This window comes from Elephantulus edwardii, unplaced genomic scaffold (assembly GCF_000299155.1).
Source record: "Elephantulus edwardii isolate Elephantulus edwardi_28Jun2011 unplaced genomic scaffold, EleEdw1.0 scaffold00282, whole genome shotgun sequence".
Lineage (NCBI taxonomy): Eukaryota > Metazoa > Chordata > Mammalia > Macroscelidea > Macroscelididae > Elephantulus > Elephantulus edwardii.
The window spans coordinates 1,991,940-2,008,878 of NW_006400032.1; the positions used below are offsets into that span (position 1 = coordinate 1,991,940).

Sequence of the window (16,939 nt, forward strand, 5' to 3'; positions counted from 1 at the left end):
GGCCCTGGCTCTTGCTATTTCCTGACCCCAGGCCAGGACTGAATTTTCCACAGAAACTAAACACAAAGGAGAGGGAATCGCTGACCTTTTGCATTAAATAAGCACAGGGCCTCCAGTCCTGCACCCCTCATTCTTCCCTTGCCCGAGTGGAGAAAGATGAAGGCAGTCAGCCCCAGTTACCTCACCAAACCAGGATCTTAACAAATAGTCATGTGTCACAGAACTTTGTCTTTCTTCCCTGTTGTCCCAGCCCACCAGTGCCACACTACAGTCCCAAGTAAGCACTACAAGTGTTGCTGGCCTAATGGATGGGTTGTGGGGAGAGGATGGGACAGGGGCTGGAGGACGTGCCCCAGGGTCCATCATGGCACAGGCACTACACGCATGGTGTTGGTGAAGCCGGAGCCTGGACGCCACCCGGTCAGCACAATGACCACGTCTCCACTTTGAAAGCCTCGAGCTTTACCGACATTCATGGCCAGGTTCACCCGGAGGTCCACATCTTCAGCCCAGGCTGACTGCACTGCGTCCTTGCACAGCACAGGGAAGATGCCACGGTACAGGTGGGCCTGACGGGCAGTCTGGGGGTTCCGAGTCACAGCAATTATGGGGGCCCGGGGGCGGTACCTGGCTACCTGGTGAGCAGACCTACCAGACTTGGTGAGGACGATTATGGCCCCACTGCAGCACTTGAATGACGCCTCCACGGCGCCCATGGCAGCGGCTTCTGTGGGGTCGCTGGTAATGGGCGCCAGGCGGCAGAGCTCCTCAAACAATTGCAAGTGGTAGATGGCAGCCTCTGCCTCACGGGCAATCAGGTGCTGCATGCGCACAGCCTCCAGCGGGTAGTCGCCTTTGGCCGTCTCACCAGACAGCATGATGTAGTCAGTGCCATCCAGGACCGCACTGGCCACATCACTACCCTCAGCGCGGGTCCGGCGGGGCTTCTTAATCATGCTCTCCTGCATCTGCGTGGCACAAATGACAGGTTTTCCAGCTCGGTTGCATAGCCCAATCATCATCTTCTGAGCCAGGAAGACCTTCTCTGCGGGAATCTCAATGCCCAGATCACCGCGAGCCACCATGAGTCCATCGCTGGCCTCTAGGATCTCATCAAACCTTCGAACTCCCTCATGATTCTCGATCTTGTTGATAAACTTGATGTTCTTGCCTTTCTCTCCCAGGACTTTCCTGATTTCATGGACATGGGCTGCTTTCAAGTAAAAGATGCAAATACCGTAGCCACGTCCTGCTCTACCCCAAACTTCAGACCCTGGATGTCCTTTTCTGACACCGCAGGCAGATCCACAGCAGCGCCAGGGAGGTTCACGCCCTTCTTGCTGCCCAGTGAACCACCATTTTCCACCTCGGTCACTAGGAAGTCAGCCCCTTTCTCTTTCACTTGCAGAGAAATAAGTCCATCATCCACATAGATCTTGCTGCCCATTTCCACCACTTTGCAAATGTTCTTGTAGTCCAGCCACAGGACATTTTCATCACACTTGTCCATGTACGCATTATCCAGAGTGATCTTGAGGGTGGCTCCCTTCTTCAGCTCCACCTCGGTGGTGCCGCTGCCTTTGATGAGCCCAGTTCGAATCTCAGGTCCCTTAGTGTCCAGGGCCACAGCCACTGGCCGGTAGAGAATGGGGTCAGAAGCAAAGCTTTCTGTAGCTGTGCGTACATTCTTGATGGTCTCTGTATGGTACTCATGACTTCCATGAGAGAAGTTCATACGAGCCACATTCATTCCAGACTTAATCATTTCCTTCAACATTTCCACTGACCGGCAAGCTGGGCCAATGGATGATGCCAGTGTTCCGGGCTGTAATGGGTGCAGAGTCGATATCCAGGAGGCGCATGTGCTCCAGGAATGTGTCAGCCATGGCTGCGTGCAGCTGCTGGGTCTGAATGAAGGCAGAGCCCACTTCACTGTGTTGCTTCGACATGGCTTCTGTGGTTCTCCGCGTGGCTCGGCTCGCGCTCCGATGCTGCTGCAGGACAGTTCCCTAAACGCCATTCTATCCTGTGCCAACCTCGCTGTCTCAAACAGATTAATTCCCACCACTCCACTCACAGAATCAATCCATGTCATCGAGGGTCTTCCTCTCCTGCACTGTCCCTCCACTCTCCCAAACTTGATGTCCCTCTCCAAGGACCAGTCCCTCCTTGCAACATGCCCAAATTATGTCAGACGAAGCTTTAGACTTCTTGACTCCAGGGAACATTCTGGCTTCACCCTCTCCAGAACAAACCTGTTTGTTCTCCTAGTAGTCCATGGTATATTCAACACTCTTCTCCAGCACCACAGATTAAAGGCATCAGTTCTCTTCCCTATTCACTGTCCAACTCTCCGATGCAAAGCACATAATTGCAAAGACTATAGCCTGGATCAGGCGCACCTTAGTCTCCAGTCTGACATTGTTGCTATACAGTACTCTTTAGAGGTCCCTCACAGTTGACTTTCCCAATGCAATTCATCTCCTGATTTCCTGGCTTCTGTTACCAAGAGTGTTGACTGTGGAACCAAGTAAACTAAAACTGTTAACTATCTCAATCTCTTCACCATCCATACTGATGCTGTCAATTGGCCCAGTGGTGAGAATCTTTGTTTTTTTGATGTAACTCTTGCTTCAGGGAGAGTCTGCCTTATAATTGGCCTAGAAGCATAGGGCATGGCCAGACTGCAAGGGGAAGCAACAAACAGATAGTCTTTCTTCAAGTGTTAGGTTATCTATAAATGTGAAAAAGTACAATTCATCCTGTTCCTAATGAATGCTACTAAAAAGTCCCCTGGGTTATCCCTTTCCTATTCCCACCCCCATACTTTGTGCCAGTGTTAGAGTGTTACTTTCCACCAGAGCTTGCAAATGCACTGAGAGTAAGCATTCTGTTTCTGATAGTTCTATTTCTTTGTTTATATATTTCCCTTGATCTTTATCCCAGGTCTCTGCATTCGATGTCTTGTTTTCAGTAAAATAAAGAGGAGCCATATGGGAAGAGACTAGTTGAAGGGTTTTCTCAATTTTGATCCTCTTTGAAATGGAAAGTTTATCTACTCTTTTGGAACATTTATTGTTCATTGGTATATTGGATCTCTCCTGTGAATGTGGTTCAATTTCAAAAATGTTCAAATGGAAAAGATCAATCCCTCCCCATGCATATCAGCATGGTTAGAAAGCTTCAAGTTTACCTTTAATTCTTCCTCTTTATCACAGTCATACAGCCAGGTGTCATGTCTTGTTAACCTGCCTTTTAAAGCATACCTTTTAGAAACCTGCCCCAATACAGGCTCTTTCCGTCCTGATTCCTCATCCCCTCTTGGTAGTGCTCCTACCTCCATTTTGTACAAGACAGCTGAAATGTTTCCTTTAAACACTGGTCTTGAAAGAATATTCTACTTTCAAACTGTCTTTTCCTATTCTCTATGACAAAAACAAAGATTGTGAGAATAAGGGAACACAGTTTGAGAAGAATAGATGATACACAGCTATGGCTGAGAGGAATTTGTACAGTGTTGTTCATAAATGAAGGGAATGGAAATGAAGAAAGAAGGAAAGAAAATATATAGAAATTCAATGTCAGTGACAATTTGTTGAGGCCTGTGCCAGAATTCAGTGCTCCTAAATGTTGGCAAACTTTTCAAAAGTCCAACAAATTTATTTATGATTATCAATACAGTTACTCCTCATTTCTCAACATGGTCAGGTTCAAAAGGCTAGGCCATACAAAAATTGAAGGGTGTCTATTTCTGATCACAAGATAAAGGGTGCCTACATATTTATATAACTGCTAAAATATATCATCATGTAACTATGAAATGACTGAGAAGTATGGCCCAGCCAAACTGACACCTAACCTTCGCCATCAAACAAACATTACTCTTGCCTCATAACCTCAACTTACGTTACTGCCAAATGCACATAGTTAATGTACAAAATTGTCAGACAGGAGACTCTTTACTGTTGCCAATGCCTAGCAGGATTGTATCTGGGTTAAGGCTCAAGATTTCCTCACTCATGTTCTCTTTTACTCCAAAGAGACATAATTATACCTAGACACACATTTTCTAGACCAAGTCTAAATCTGAGGGTTTAGGTTGACGGTAACTTGGAATGCAGGTAATGCCATCCCTACTTAGTCATTGCAAAGGAGAACCTGAGTCTTTATCATCATGGTTTTTCTACTGAAATCTTTCCTAGGTGAGAATCTCTCATACTGTTCTTGTTGTCTCAGGGTTTACACATCACCTCCAAGAGGGATAGCACTTAGAAAACCAGCCTGTTCTTGGCCCTTTTCTTCTCATCCTCCCTCCACCAAATTTCTTGATCTCATTCCTTTTTAGGACTTAGTCACCTTGGAAGAGGATTTGAGGAATATACCACTTTTATCACATTAATAACTCACTATAATGTCTTGATGAGTTGTTACCTGTCTCCTGTTGATACTTGATTGTTTGGGGGTTCCCCCCCCAAGTACAGATAGAAGGCTTTTATTACAGCACAGGAATGAGAAAACAGAGACAAGGAGGCAGAAATGAGGGTAAATAGTAATGATAGATTTATTAGAAAATTATATCCTCAAAGGGATAGATTTTTTTGGTACATAGGGTTTTCAGAGGCCTGCTATTTCAGAAGTGGATGGCAAATCCTTCTTCCTAGTCTGTCTTAATCTGAATGTTCAGATTTAGAGAAGTATCAGACAGACCAGTGACAACAACAACAAAGGGATAGACTTCCCTCCTTGAAAGGAAATAAGGAGACAAGGCCCTGTTTAATCTTTTTCACTCCATTATCAGACATTTAAATGTTTTCCTTTTAGGAGAGGCTCATAAACAAAGGCAAAATAAAAACTAGCATTAGTTGCATTGTTTAAAATAATATTTTAGTCTCTCAATAACTTTAGACACTCAAGAAGTTGTAAAGATAGTAGACAGTTGCCTGTATCCTTCCTTTATCCAGCTTTCCTAAATGATAACACCTTACATAATGACAGGACATTTACCCAATAAGAAACTGGTGGAGAGGGACTCAGAATTCTCCATTGTGGGCACCTCTCCATTGTGTAGCCAGAGACAATGGACATTTATGACAAACCAGAGTGGACATCAGAGATGGCCTCAGGAGCATCCTCTGTGGGGTGCAAGGTAGACACTGCCTGGATGTTAAATCAAATGATCTTTTCCTTGGCTTAGACTGTGATATTTTTATCATTTTACACATTGGAAAGCAAACAAAACCACAGGAAGGTTGTGCTCAAATTGACCTGGCCAAAGGACAAATTGATCTTAAACCTGGGATTTATTGCACCTGTAAGAGAGACAGCACATTCTCTCATGTCAACTGGGGGTTGGTGCTGTTGAATTTCTTTGATCCTCAGTGATTTCTCAGGCCTTATTATGAGGTTTCATTTAGTAATGCAGTAGTTTTAAAATGTTAATATATTCAAGAATTCTTCTGAGGCGATTGTGTGAAAAAGTGTTGGGGAGGGTTCATAATACTCAAACACATCTTGATAAATCCTAATGCTTGATGGGAGGAATTACTTTTTAATACGTGCCCTTTTCCTATAGATGCTATTTTCATAGATTCAAAAAGCTATTTGAGTTGCATATACCAGTTTCATTTCAAATATAATCTAGAACTATCTAGGCAATCAAGATACATAGAAATGAAAACCATAGTTGTTAACCGAGTTGAGAAAGGACACTTTACTTTTTGTTTTCTTTTGTGTGGGGCAAGATTTTTCAACATTGACAGTTTGGACTAGTTAATTATTGAGTGGAAGTGGGGCTTTCCCATGCACTGTAGGATACTTCGTAAAATCCCTGGCCTCTAGATGCCAGAAACATTCCCTCCCTCATGATTATCATAAAAAAATATCTGTTATTGTAGTTGTTGTTAGGTGCCATTGAGTCAAGTATGATCGTCTTTTACTCTGTGCCATCCTCATTATCTGACATAACTGAACACATTGCTGCAGTCACTATATCAATCCAGTGAGTTGATAGCCTTCCTCTCTTTTACTGACCCTCTTACCTTTCCAAGCATGATTCCCCTCTCTAAGGAATAACCTCTTCTAGTAACATGTCCAACCAAGCGAAATGAAGCGTCATCATCTTTGCCTCCAAGGAGCACTCTGCACCTTCTCCAAGTACATCTATTTGTTCTTTCGACAGTTCATGGATATTCCAGCCCCACAGCTCAAAGGTATCAATTATTTTTCTGTCGTCTTTATTAATTATCCAGCTTTCAGCAGCATAGCAAGTGCTTGGAAGAAAATATTTCCTGGTTCAGGCACACCTTAGTCTTCAAGCTTGTATCATTGTTCCTCAATAATTTAGACTAGTCCCTGACTGCACACTTTCTCAGTACAATACACCTCCTGATCTGACTGCTAGTACCAAGGGTATTGATGGGGATCCAAAAAAGAAGTCATTGCCAGACTCAGTCTTTTCTCTAGCCATCATGATGTTACATGTAAGTCAAGAAGGGAGAATTTTTGTTTTCTTGGTGTTGAGATGCGATCCCTATTAAAGGCTGTAGTCTTTCATAAGAAGCTCTAGTGGCTTAGTGGTAAGAAGTTGTGCTGCAATCTTGAAGGCACTCACTTCCAATCCAACAGCTGCCCTTTGGGAGAAAATTAGACAATCTCCTCCCATGCAATAATTGCCACTGAAAACCCATTGGAGTGTCATCTATGAGTCGATTCCAATGTAATAATACACAACAGTTTTTCATCTTCTGAGTCAATTCAAGTTCTCCTTGAAGCACTTCATTTTAAGAAAAATGTCTGTAGTTTTGCCAATTGGCCCCTGACAGTCACATACCATTACAGTTTGAAAACACTACTGTAGAGTACTAGAGAGCTGGGTGATATCACAAAGCTGTGTTTTTGGATTTGTTTGTGTCACAACTTGAATGACTTTGCACCCATTAATACTTCATCTATAGTTGAAAGACATTTGAAAAGCTCTAAGGCAATTTCCAGGTTTAAAAATCCCATCATTTCAAAAACACTTGAGGATGGATGAAATTTATCACCAAGTATTATTAGACTGTAATAAGTCAGATGGAAGGCCTTTGTGAGGACTATTTGTGTGGCCTAGAGCTATTGGTAGGTTTGGGTTGGTTTCCTTTTCCTCTTAGATGTCCATATACAACTTGTTCTTAGATGCCATCAAATCAAGTAAGACTCACAGCAACTCTATGATTTGGAGAGGGCCCTGTCTACAGACTTTCCCATTAAAATACACCTCCTGATCTCCTGACTGCTTGTACCAAGTGTATTGATTGGGTATTCAAGAAAGAAAATGTTGTTTATAGTCTCAGTCCTTTCTCCATGCTGCCTATTGGTCCAGCGGTGAGAACTTGTGGTGGGTTTTTTTTTTTTAGATGCAATCCATATTGAAGATTGCAGTGTTTAACCTTCTGTAGCAATTGCATCAAATCCTCACTTTAAGCAAGCAAGTTTGTGTTATCTTGCAAAAAGTGTAGGAGTTACCTACGCTAAAGGTTAAAGGAATGGGCTTGGGGAGGGGGGGGGAAGGATATTCTAAGTATAGGTGAGGAATTGCACTGTCAACCCAAAAATACATGGTTAGAATCCAGCAGCTGCTCTGTGGTAGGAAGATAGGCAGTCTCCTTCCATGCAATTTACTGCCTCTGAAAACCAACTCCTGGAGGGTCAGCTATAAGGTGATTCCTACTCAGTGATACACTATGACAACAAGAAGCAGAGGAAGTAGTAGGTATGAAAACTCAGATTACTGTTATTCTTTTGCTCAAAGAATGTGATATACTTCCCATAATTCCCAATTTATTTGGTAATGAAGACTGTTTTCATACAGCTATGCTTTAAAGTAACCTAAAGAAAAAAGGCATAGCCCATTTCCTATATATATGTTTTTGCAAATAAATTATTAAAATGCTCAGCAATTCCTCTGGAAACTGCTTCTTTTTTGATGCTGTCAAGACCCTTGTTGAAGGAATAAACAAAGCCTGATTGACCGGGTGGACAAACTCATTCCATACATAATTGAACAGTTAGAGGGTGCCGAGCAAATGCAGCTTTGCTTTTCATCTGAATATGTAGTCTGATGATTTGTAAAACCTACTTAATGGGTACAGCAAGTTATTCTGCCTGGGTGGGAGCCTTTTTTACTGACTTAAGCAGCTGTTTAAACTTTCATAAGCAAAGTAATTATTAAATCTTTCATGAACATACTGGTTGAAACATTGGTTCATATCTTAACTTTGAGTTGGAAAGTTTTGGGGCATGGGGTTAAGATTTTAAGTTGGTAAATTTTATTCTTCCCTCCCTCCCTTTTCTTATTATAAACTTTTTATAGCTTAGAACCAGCCAATCTAAATCAAAGAAGGAAAAATACATGTGGCAAGCATGAGGCATTTCATTGTTTATTTTTCAAATTTCTGAAATCTGCTCATAGCTGTTCATGCCTCTAGGCTCATAAAGACAGCAAATGGAACCAGTTCAAGCCAGACGGGTTGTTTTAGACAGATAGCCACCCAGGTAGGCAAGGCAAACCTTGAAGATTATTCTTTCCTGGACTAGAGAATTCATTTTAGTGAGTCTCAATGAGGCTTTCCATCTGTTATAGATTTGAACACCTTGCCTACATTAATGATTGATCCACTTAATAAAAATCATATCATAAAATGAATAACAATATAAATGTATGAAGTACTAATTGATAGCACATTCAACCACAGCAACTATACAATAGGCAAGATTTTAATACTTTTCATGCATGATCTCTTCACTATTGTCAAATAAACAATGCTCTTATCCCATATTAGATAATTTGCTATGAAACTGATTTTAAAATCATAACAACCCCTTGTGTGTCAAAGTACTATGGTGATCAATGGGCTATACTGGGTGACTTCTGAATGACCAGAATAATTACATAGAAAACACTGTGTCTTACTCCTTTCTTTTGGTAGAAAAATTCAAGCCTCATTCACTCTGGCAAAAGCTACTTTCCGTGTTGTAAGAACACTGAAGTAACCTCATGGTCTACAACATGAGGAAGTAAGATGTTCAGCTAACAACAAACACAAATGAACCATATGTACAGTGAACCACCTTTCCAAAGGACCCAGTAATTCCAGTGAAGCCTTTAAATGCCTGTTCTTAGCTTTGGTCAAGCTGATTTCAACTCATATCGCTATTGTTAGGTTCTGTTGACTTGTGTACAACAGAACACACAGTGTGCTCTGTGGTACTTCCTGCTCAAAATTATTGCTATGCTTAAACCTATTGCTTCAAGCATTGTGACAATCCATGTCATTGAGCATTTTCTTCTTTTTTGCTGGTCTACTTTATCAAACACAATGTCCTTTTCTGAGAACTGACCTTTCTTGATAACATGTCCAAAGAATATGAGACGGAGTCTGTGTTACTCACTTCTAAGGAGCACTCTACCTGGGCTTTGTCCAAGATAGATTTGCCCAGGCCTCTGGCAGTCTTTGGTAAATGCAATATTCTTCACCAACATCCCAATTCACTGGCATCAATGCTTCCTTGTTCTTCCTATGCTTTTGCATGTGTACGAGGTGACTGAAAATGCTGTCTTTTATTAAGGCCAGGGACACTTTAGTCCTCAAAACTACATGTTAGCTCTTTAACATCTTAGAGAGGTTGCTTGTTATACAGTTTTTACTTTTTTTTTGTCTGCTGCTTCCATGAACATTAATGTAGATCCAAGTAAAAAGAAATCATTGATATTTCGAGTTGAGTTTTCTAGTGAAGCAAAACCAATGAATGTTGTTGCTGTTATGTGTCGTCGAGTTGCTTGTGACTCATAGCGACCCTACGTACAACATCCCTGAACTCTGCTCTGTCCTGTGCCAATCGCACCATCTCCGACACACCCATCCCGATTACCCCAGTCACTGAATCAATCCACCTCATAGAGGGCCTTCCTCTCCAGCGCTGTTCCTCCACCCTCCCAAGCATGATGTCCCTCTCCAAGGACCTGTCTCTCCTTGCAACATGTCCAAAATATGTTAGACAGAGCCTTAGAATCCTTGCCTCCAAGGAGCAGCCCGGTTTGACCCTTTCCAGGATGAGACAAATACTTAAGACAGATTTAACCACAGGGACTAACTCATCAGATTACAGAGGCTGATGAATCCCAGGTTCATCGCATGTAGCTGGAGTGGCTGCTGAATCTAAGTTCAGCAGATAAGGTGGACTGCTGGTAAAAGGAACCAAACAAGCGAAGAATCAGCTGTGAGGTGGCGATTGAGCAAAACCCAAGCAACTCTATCAGACTTTCTCATAAACTTGATGTAGGCTGCAACTACAGTGAACCTCCCCTACTACTGATTAGCCACTTGTAACAAATCTCATCAAAAGAATGATTACACTGCATCCCGTCTCATTAAGAAAATGACCACGTCACAAATACCAAGTCAGGGAATGAGTAACATCATCTCCACGTAAGGATCACTTGGCTTCTTTTCAAATTTGGGAATTGTTTATTTACCTTTCTTGCCTTTTGGTTCTGCCCATGATATCCAGTACTATAATGGATAAGAGTGATGATAAAGGGAATCTTTTCTTGCTCCTATTTTCAAGAAGAGTGCTAAGCCACCAAGTTTTGGAATAATTTTTTATATACTAAGAGATAGCTGACAAAGCTGTGGAGGAGTATAAGATGTTTAAGACAAATAATTACTGTGCCTGAGATGTCAGAAAAGCTGGGTACTTAGTCATGAATAAGAATTTATTTATTAGGTGGACAAGAAATTTATTGGGAGGTTTTTTTTGAGGGGAGAAGTATAAATCATGTACTATTGTTGTTAGGTGCTGTCAAGTACTATAGCGAACCTATGAACAACACCAGATCTGAATCCTGTCTTCTCCAGCAACAACAATAACACACAATAGAACTAAAAACTCAATCTCATTGCTGTCAAGTTTGAACCCACTCGTGACTGACCCTCAAGCAGGTAAATTACAGGAGAGAAGATTGGCCTTCTTTCTTCTATGGAGCTGTTGGCGGATTCGATCTGTCAGAGAGGCTCTGCCTTTGGGTTTACATCACAACGCTCTACAGACTAACCCACCAGAACGCCCTGCACAAAAGAGGGCCTGGCCAAAGAACACAACTCAAAAAATCATAGTATTTTGGAACCACTTAGTGTATGGGAATCTTACTAAGAACTTCTTCTTTTTTTCTTTCTTTTTTCAGATACTAGATTTTAAAAATTTTGAAAGAATTACATAAAATTGTAACCTTAACTATTTTAAGTGTACCATTCAGTGGCTTTTACCTATTCACACTATATATATATGTATATATCCTTAACTGATGCTCCTAAGAGTGACTGAGTCTTCAAGAATTAAGCTCCATGAGGATCACTTAAGATAGGGAAGCGATTAAAACATGGTAACAATTACTTCAAAAGCAGAGATGCTTAAATATTTAGTTAAAGGAGCATTCGGACTGTCCAGAGTAGCCACCTACCTGAATTATTACTTCAACAAATTGTTTGGATCCATGTTTTGAAAACTTTTAGCTTAAATATTGGGCTAAGGAGTAGCTAATGAAGAACACCTGGTATTTCCCCTGGATTTTGCTCCGACAGTTACATTATAACAATGAGCACAATTTAACATTTTATAACCAATTATGTGCTTTACTTGGCCCCATACTAACCAACTGAATTTTTAAAAAGAAACTTGCCCACATTTTCTTGTTATTCTATGCCATACCTCATTCATTGACTCACTCTTTATTAAGTGCTGCCCATGTGTTACCCACTGTGTTAGGCCCATAAACCAAACCTTTATACTTATAATTTTTTAAAAAAATCTCTTTGCATTCTAGTTTCACCTCTAGAGTTAGTAACCATTCCTGCTGGAAATTCCATATTTATTGTTTAAATTGGTTGTATTTTTTTAAAAAAAGACCAACACCAAAAATAACCCTACTCATTTGTAAAAATAGACAAGTGAGATTTTCACTTTAAAATAAATTTACTCAAAGATAGTTATTCATTTTTTTGCTGTTTCTTTCACTGTTTTTTCTTATGTGAATATTTTTATATAGTCATTTTATAGATACTGTCAGATCTTATCTCTTATTTAATATTAGGCAAGATATTCCTTCAAAAAGTAATTTTGTATATATTGAAACTATTATAGCAAATGCATATATTGTTAGATGTTTTGACTATTTGTGGATCATTCAGTATAAATGATTTAATATCTAAATAAAGTTATAGGGAGCTTTGATGGCCTGGTGGCAAGAAGTTGTGCTGCAACCCTGAAGGCATGCAATTCTAGGCCACCAGTTGCTCTGCAGGAGAAGGATGGGCAATCGCCCCCCTGCAGCATGCTGGAGGGTCGGCTATGGGTCAATTCCAAGTCCATGATACATAACAAAAACAAGTAAAGATACAGCTAGGATATTTGAAGTTATCTTTTGGACAGTTTAGGCTTTGTGACAATGGTGTGATTATAAATTTTGATCAATGTTAGGCTTAGGAAGAGGTTAACATTGTTTCTCTCCTTGCCAAAATAACTGTCTTTGGAAAGGTCTACCATGACCATTGTGGTCATGTGCCAAATGTGCCGTCTTAGTCATGCTGTTAGTTAAATTAAAAATGAATGATTGGACGAGGAACATTATTATTCTCTGCACTTTCTTGACTCTTAATTTAAGGTTAAACGAACTTAATTTAACGTCATGTGCATTTTTAGCAGCAATTATGGGCAGTTAATGCATGTTTTTCCTTAGTCATGCCCCATCTCTTTGCAAATTACAATATTTCATTCCAAATTTTTCTGACCAGATTCTAAAGTAGCACTTTCTTCTCCTTTTCCCTTAGCATTTATTTCAGATGACTTTGAGTTTGTGCTATAAATCACTGTGTGTACAGTTTCACAGTAATTCTCTAGGAAGTGGGCAGGAAATACAAAGGCACAATAATGAATGTAAATCAGGTTACTGGAGCCAGTCCTTGCTTCATCCTGCAGGGGCTAGTGTGTGGAGAGCAGAGATACAATCCTGCCCTTTCTTCTCAGGCCCTTCCCTTCTCCTTCTGTCTTGGATATCATCACCTAATTAATATTCTTTTGTTATGCTTCTACGTACATGTCTGCCTCTATCAGTCCACTATTCTGTAAGAATATAACTCAGATTCCTTAAATTTGGCTCTGTAAAAGGGAGCTCTAGGGGCCCCGTGATAAGAAACTGCACCGTGATCCTATAAACATGTGGCTGGAATCCACTAGCTACCCCATTGCAGAAAGGTGGGCAGTCTCCTCCTGTGCGATTAAGTGCCTCTGTAAACCAGCTGGAGAGTCAGCTAGGGCTCAGTTCTGACACAATGGTACTCAACAACAACAGTGAAAGCCTTTCATTCATAAGCTAGTTTTCTATAATACCTTTCCCCACAAGTAGTGTATGTTCCAGAAGCTCCAGATGACTTTGTTTCATGAGCCTGGTATCAATTCCTTCTTTTGATGCCTTCACCATACTAATACCCTATTGAAATCATATCTGCTTTTTGCTAATTTATTCAATAACTAATTAAATGGCTGTGTGCTATGGTTTTATTGTTCAAAATGGCGTTCCTAGACAGTGGCTTTGACATTGCATGTAGACATTGAATAGGGTGTGCAAATAGGGTGTGTTAATCTATCCACAAGGGATTGGCTAGAATGAAAAATAAAACTCACAGAAAAGACTTGACTGACTTGCCTGACAGAGACTGGCAGGTCCTTTGAGAGTACCGTCAAGACACTATTCTGACATGGTTCTGAAACCATTCCTGGAGACCACCTATTGCCAAACAATAGATAGGAGTTTAAAACTAACAGTAATACTCTTCTGTAATATGTTTCTTATTGTTGTTATGTGCCAAGTTGCTTGTGACTCATAGCAACCCTACGTACAAGAGCTCTAAATGCTGTTCTATCCTGTGCCAACCTAGCCATCTCAAACACACTTATTCCCACCACTCCAGTCACAGAATAAATCCATCTCATTGAAGGTCTTCCTCTCCTTCGCCATCCCTCCACTCTGCCAAACATGAGGTCCCTCTCCAAGGACCAGTCTCTCCTTGTAACATGCCCAAACTATGTCACACGAAGCTTCAGAATCCTTAACTCCAAGGAACATTCCGGCTTGACCTTCTCCAGAACAAACCTGTTTGTTCTCCTAGCAGTCTATGGTATATTCAACACTCTTCTCCAGCACCACAGCTCAAAGGCATCAATTCTTTTTCTATCAACCCTATTCACTGTCCAACTCTCTGATGCATAGCATGTAATTGCGAAGACTATAGCCTGGATCAGGCGCACCTTAGTCTCTAGTCTGCTCTTCAGTACTCTTGAAAGGTCCTTCACAGCTGACTTTCCCAATGCAATTCGTCTCTTGATTTCCTGGCTGCTGTTACCAAGAGTGTTGATTGATTGTGGAGCCAAGCAAACTAATACTGTTAACTATCAATCTCTTTCCCATCCATACTGATGCTGCCAATTGGCCCAGTGGTGAGAATCTTTGTTTTCTTGATGGTGAGCTTCAGTCTATATAGGAGGCTGCAGTCCTTCATCTTCTGCAGCAAGCGCTTCAGGTCCTCCTCAGTTTCAGCAAGCGGGGTTGTGTCATCTTCATAACACAGGTTGTTGATGATTCTTCCACCAATCCTGATGCCACATTCCTCCTCGTACAGCCCAGCATCTCAGATGATCTGTTCTGCAAACAGATTGAAAAGGTATGGAGAGGCTCGGTGAGAGAAATGAGGCTGGAGATAGAATGATAGAGTTCTGCACATTCGATGATTTATTCATTGCAAATACCTTTTATAAGAAACATAAACGCAGGCTGTACACATGGATCTCACCTGATGACTTGCATAAGAATCAAATAGATTACATTTGTGGAAAGACTCAGTGGAGAAGGAAGCTCACTATCAGCAGTGAAAACCAGGCCGGGTGCTGATTGTGGGACAGACCACCAACCACTCATATGCAAGTTCAAGCTGAAGTTGAGGGAAATTAAATCAAGTCCACGGGAACCAAAATTTAATCTTAAGTCTATCCCTTCTGTAATAGATAACTTAAAATAATATTCTATTGAAAGGACAACATTTGCCCAATAGTCCACGTGTGAGAAGGCAGGAAGAGGTAGGTAATTTGGATGGAGGAAAATGAGGAACCCCTTAAGGGTGCTGACACATTGTCCAGAATGCAATCAACGTCATGGGATATTTTCTGTACAGGCTATCAAGTGGAAACAAACAAACAAACAAAAAAGACAAATGTGAGCTTAGAGAGTGATGCTATAAATTGCATTTCCTCTGTTACTGCAAATGATTTTTATTTACAGACAGTATTTTTATGCAAGTAATTCATGCAGTATACACATTTTAGCAAACTTCAAAACCCCCTCTTGAGTTAGTTCGCTATGTACATTAGATATGCATGTGTTATTTATATGGGTGAAAAAAATACAGTACTTGTTTCAATACTAAACAAGTAAAAGATGAATCGAACTGCAGTTGAATTTTGGCTTCCCTTCAAGTCCCTCACTTCCTGCCCAGTAAAGCGTTGACGTCATCAAAGGGGAAGCATCTTAAAAATTTGTACCCTGTCATCTAGTTAGGTTCTCTTTTTTTTATTGTTTTTAAATCAGTGAGGGTTCTACCAGGAAAACCAAGCCAACTGCACTAGAGAGTATTGGCGATGCAGATGGTTAACATGCTTGTCAGCTAACAAAAGTTTGGAGGTTTGAGTCCACAAAAGATGCATTGAAAAACATGCCTAACCAAAGGTCTGACAGTATACTTCCAGAAAAAAAAAATCAGCCATTGAAAACCTCGTGGAACACAGCTCTAATCTGACCCAAATGAGTTGCAGTGAATTGGAATCAACTGGACGGCAACTCTGTAGTCTGTAAAGGAGCAAGCCATGCAGCCACCCAGAGGCCAAAGCCCTCTTCTAATGAGTACATCAGTGGTGAGAACTTCAAAAGTGAAATAGCATGTATTCAATTTTATAATAAGACTACAGAGAATTATAAATGAAATGTCCAGGAGGCATCTGTGTTAAGGAAATCTAGGATCAAGACTTTCTATGTTCAAACTGATGAAAGGTTGTAGGTAAAGTTAAAAGACTATAGTAGAAAAGAAAGAAGCCTACTGATCACTGATGTGAACTGGGCCAGTTTTGATTAGGCATCAATCTTTGATCTTTAATATAGGTACAGGGAGACAGTATTAGAAGCCATACATATTCACTTTAAAGATAAGTTTTTGTTGTACTATTTCAAGTTAAATGCCAGTTTATCAGCAGATGTATAAAAAAAATGGCTGATTGGAGTTTGGAATGTATTTATTTATATACAGAGATAAATCTGCAGATAATCATTTAATTCATATTCTGCCCCTTGTGTGTACCAGGATATGATATGAGAGTTTTTTCATTTCCTAATGCTGCTATAACAGAAATATCACTAATGGGAGACTTTGAAGAACAGAAAGTCTCACAGTTTGTAAGACTAGAAATACAAATACAGGCTACCTACTGGCTCTGATCAAGAGAACAAACAGGTCTGTCCTAGAGAGAGTGAAACCAGATTGCTCTTTGGAGGCGAGGATTTTGAAGCTTCATCTGTCATACTTTGGGCATATTACCAGGAGAGACTAATCCTTGGAGAGGAACATCATGCTTGGAAAGGTGAAGGTACAGCACAGGATGAGATGGATTTATACAGCAACTGGCGCAATTAGAGTAGGTATGTTAGAAACAGTGAGATTGGCTCAGGATAGGGTGTGGTTCAGTGCGACTGTGCATTATGGTCACTATGAGTTACAGCACATAACAACAACAACAACTGACTCCAGGAAAGAAGCTCTTTCTCTGCTCTGAGGAGAAAGCCTTGTCTCAGCTTCCCCAACCC

General features: G+C 40.8%; 1 protein-coding gene and 1 pseudogene across 1 annotated transcript in view; one reads left to right on the forward strand and one right to left on the reverse strand.

Annotated features, from left to right (window-relative positions):
• CPQ (carboxypeptidase Q) overlaps nt 1–16,939 on the forward strand; it is a 500,522-nt gene that overhangs the window by 140,880 nt on the left and 342,703 nt on the right. The gene's annotated exons all lie outside the window — the stretch shown is intronic.
• On the reverse strand, nt 363–1,961 carry LOC102843231 (annotated as a pseudogene).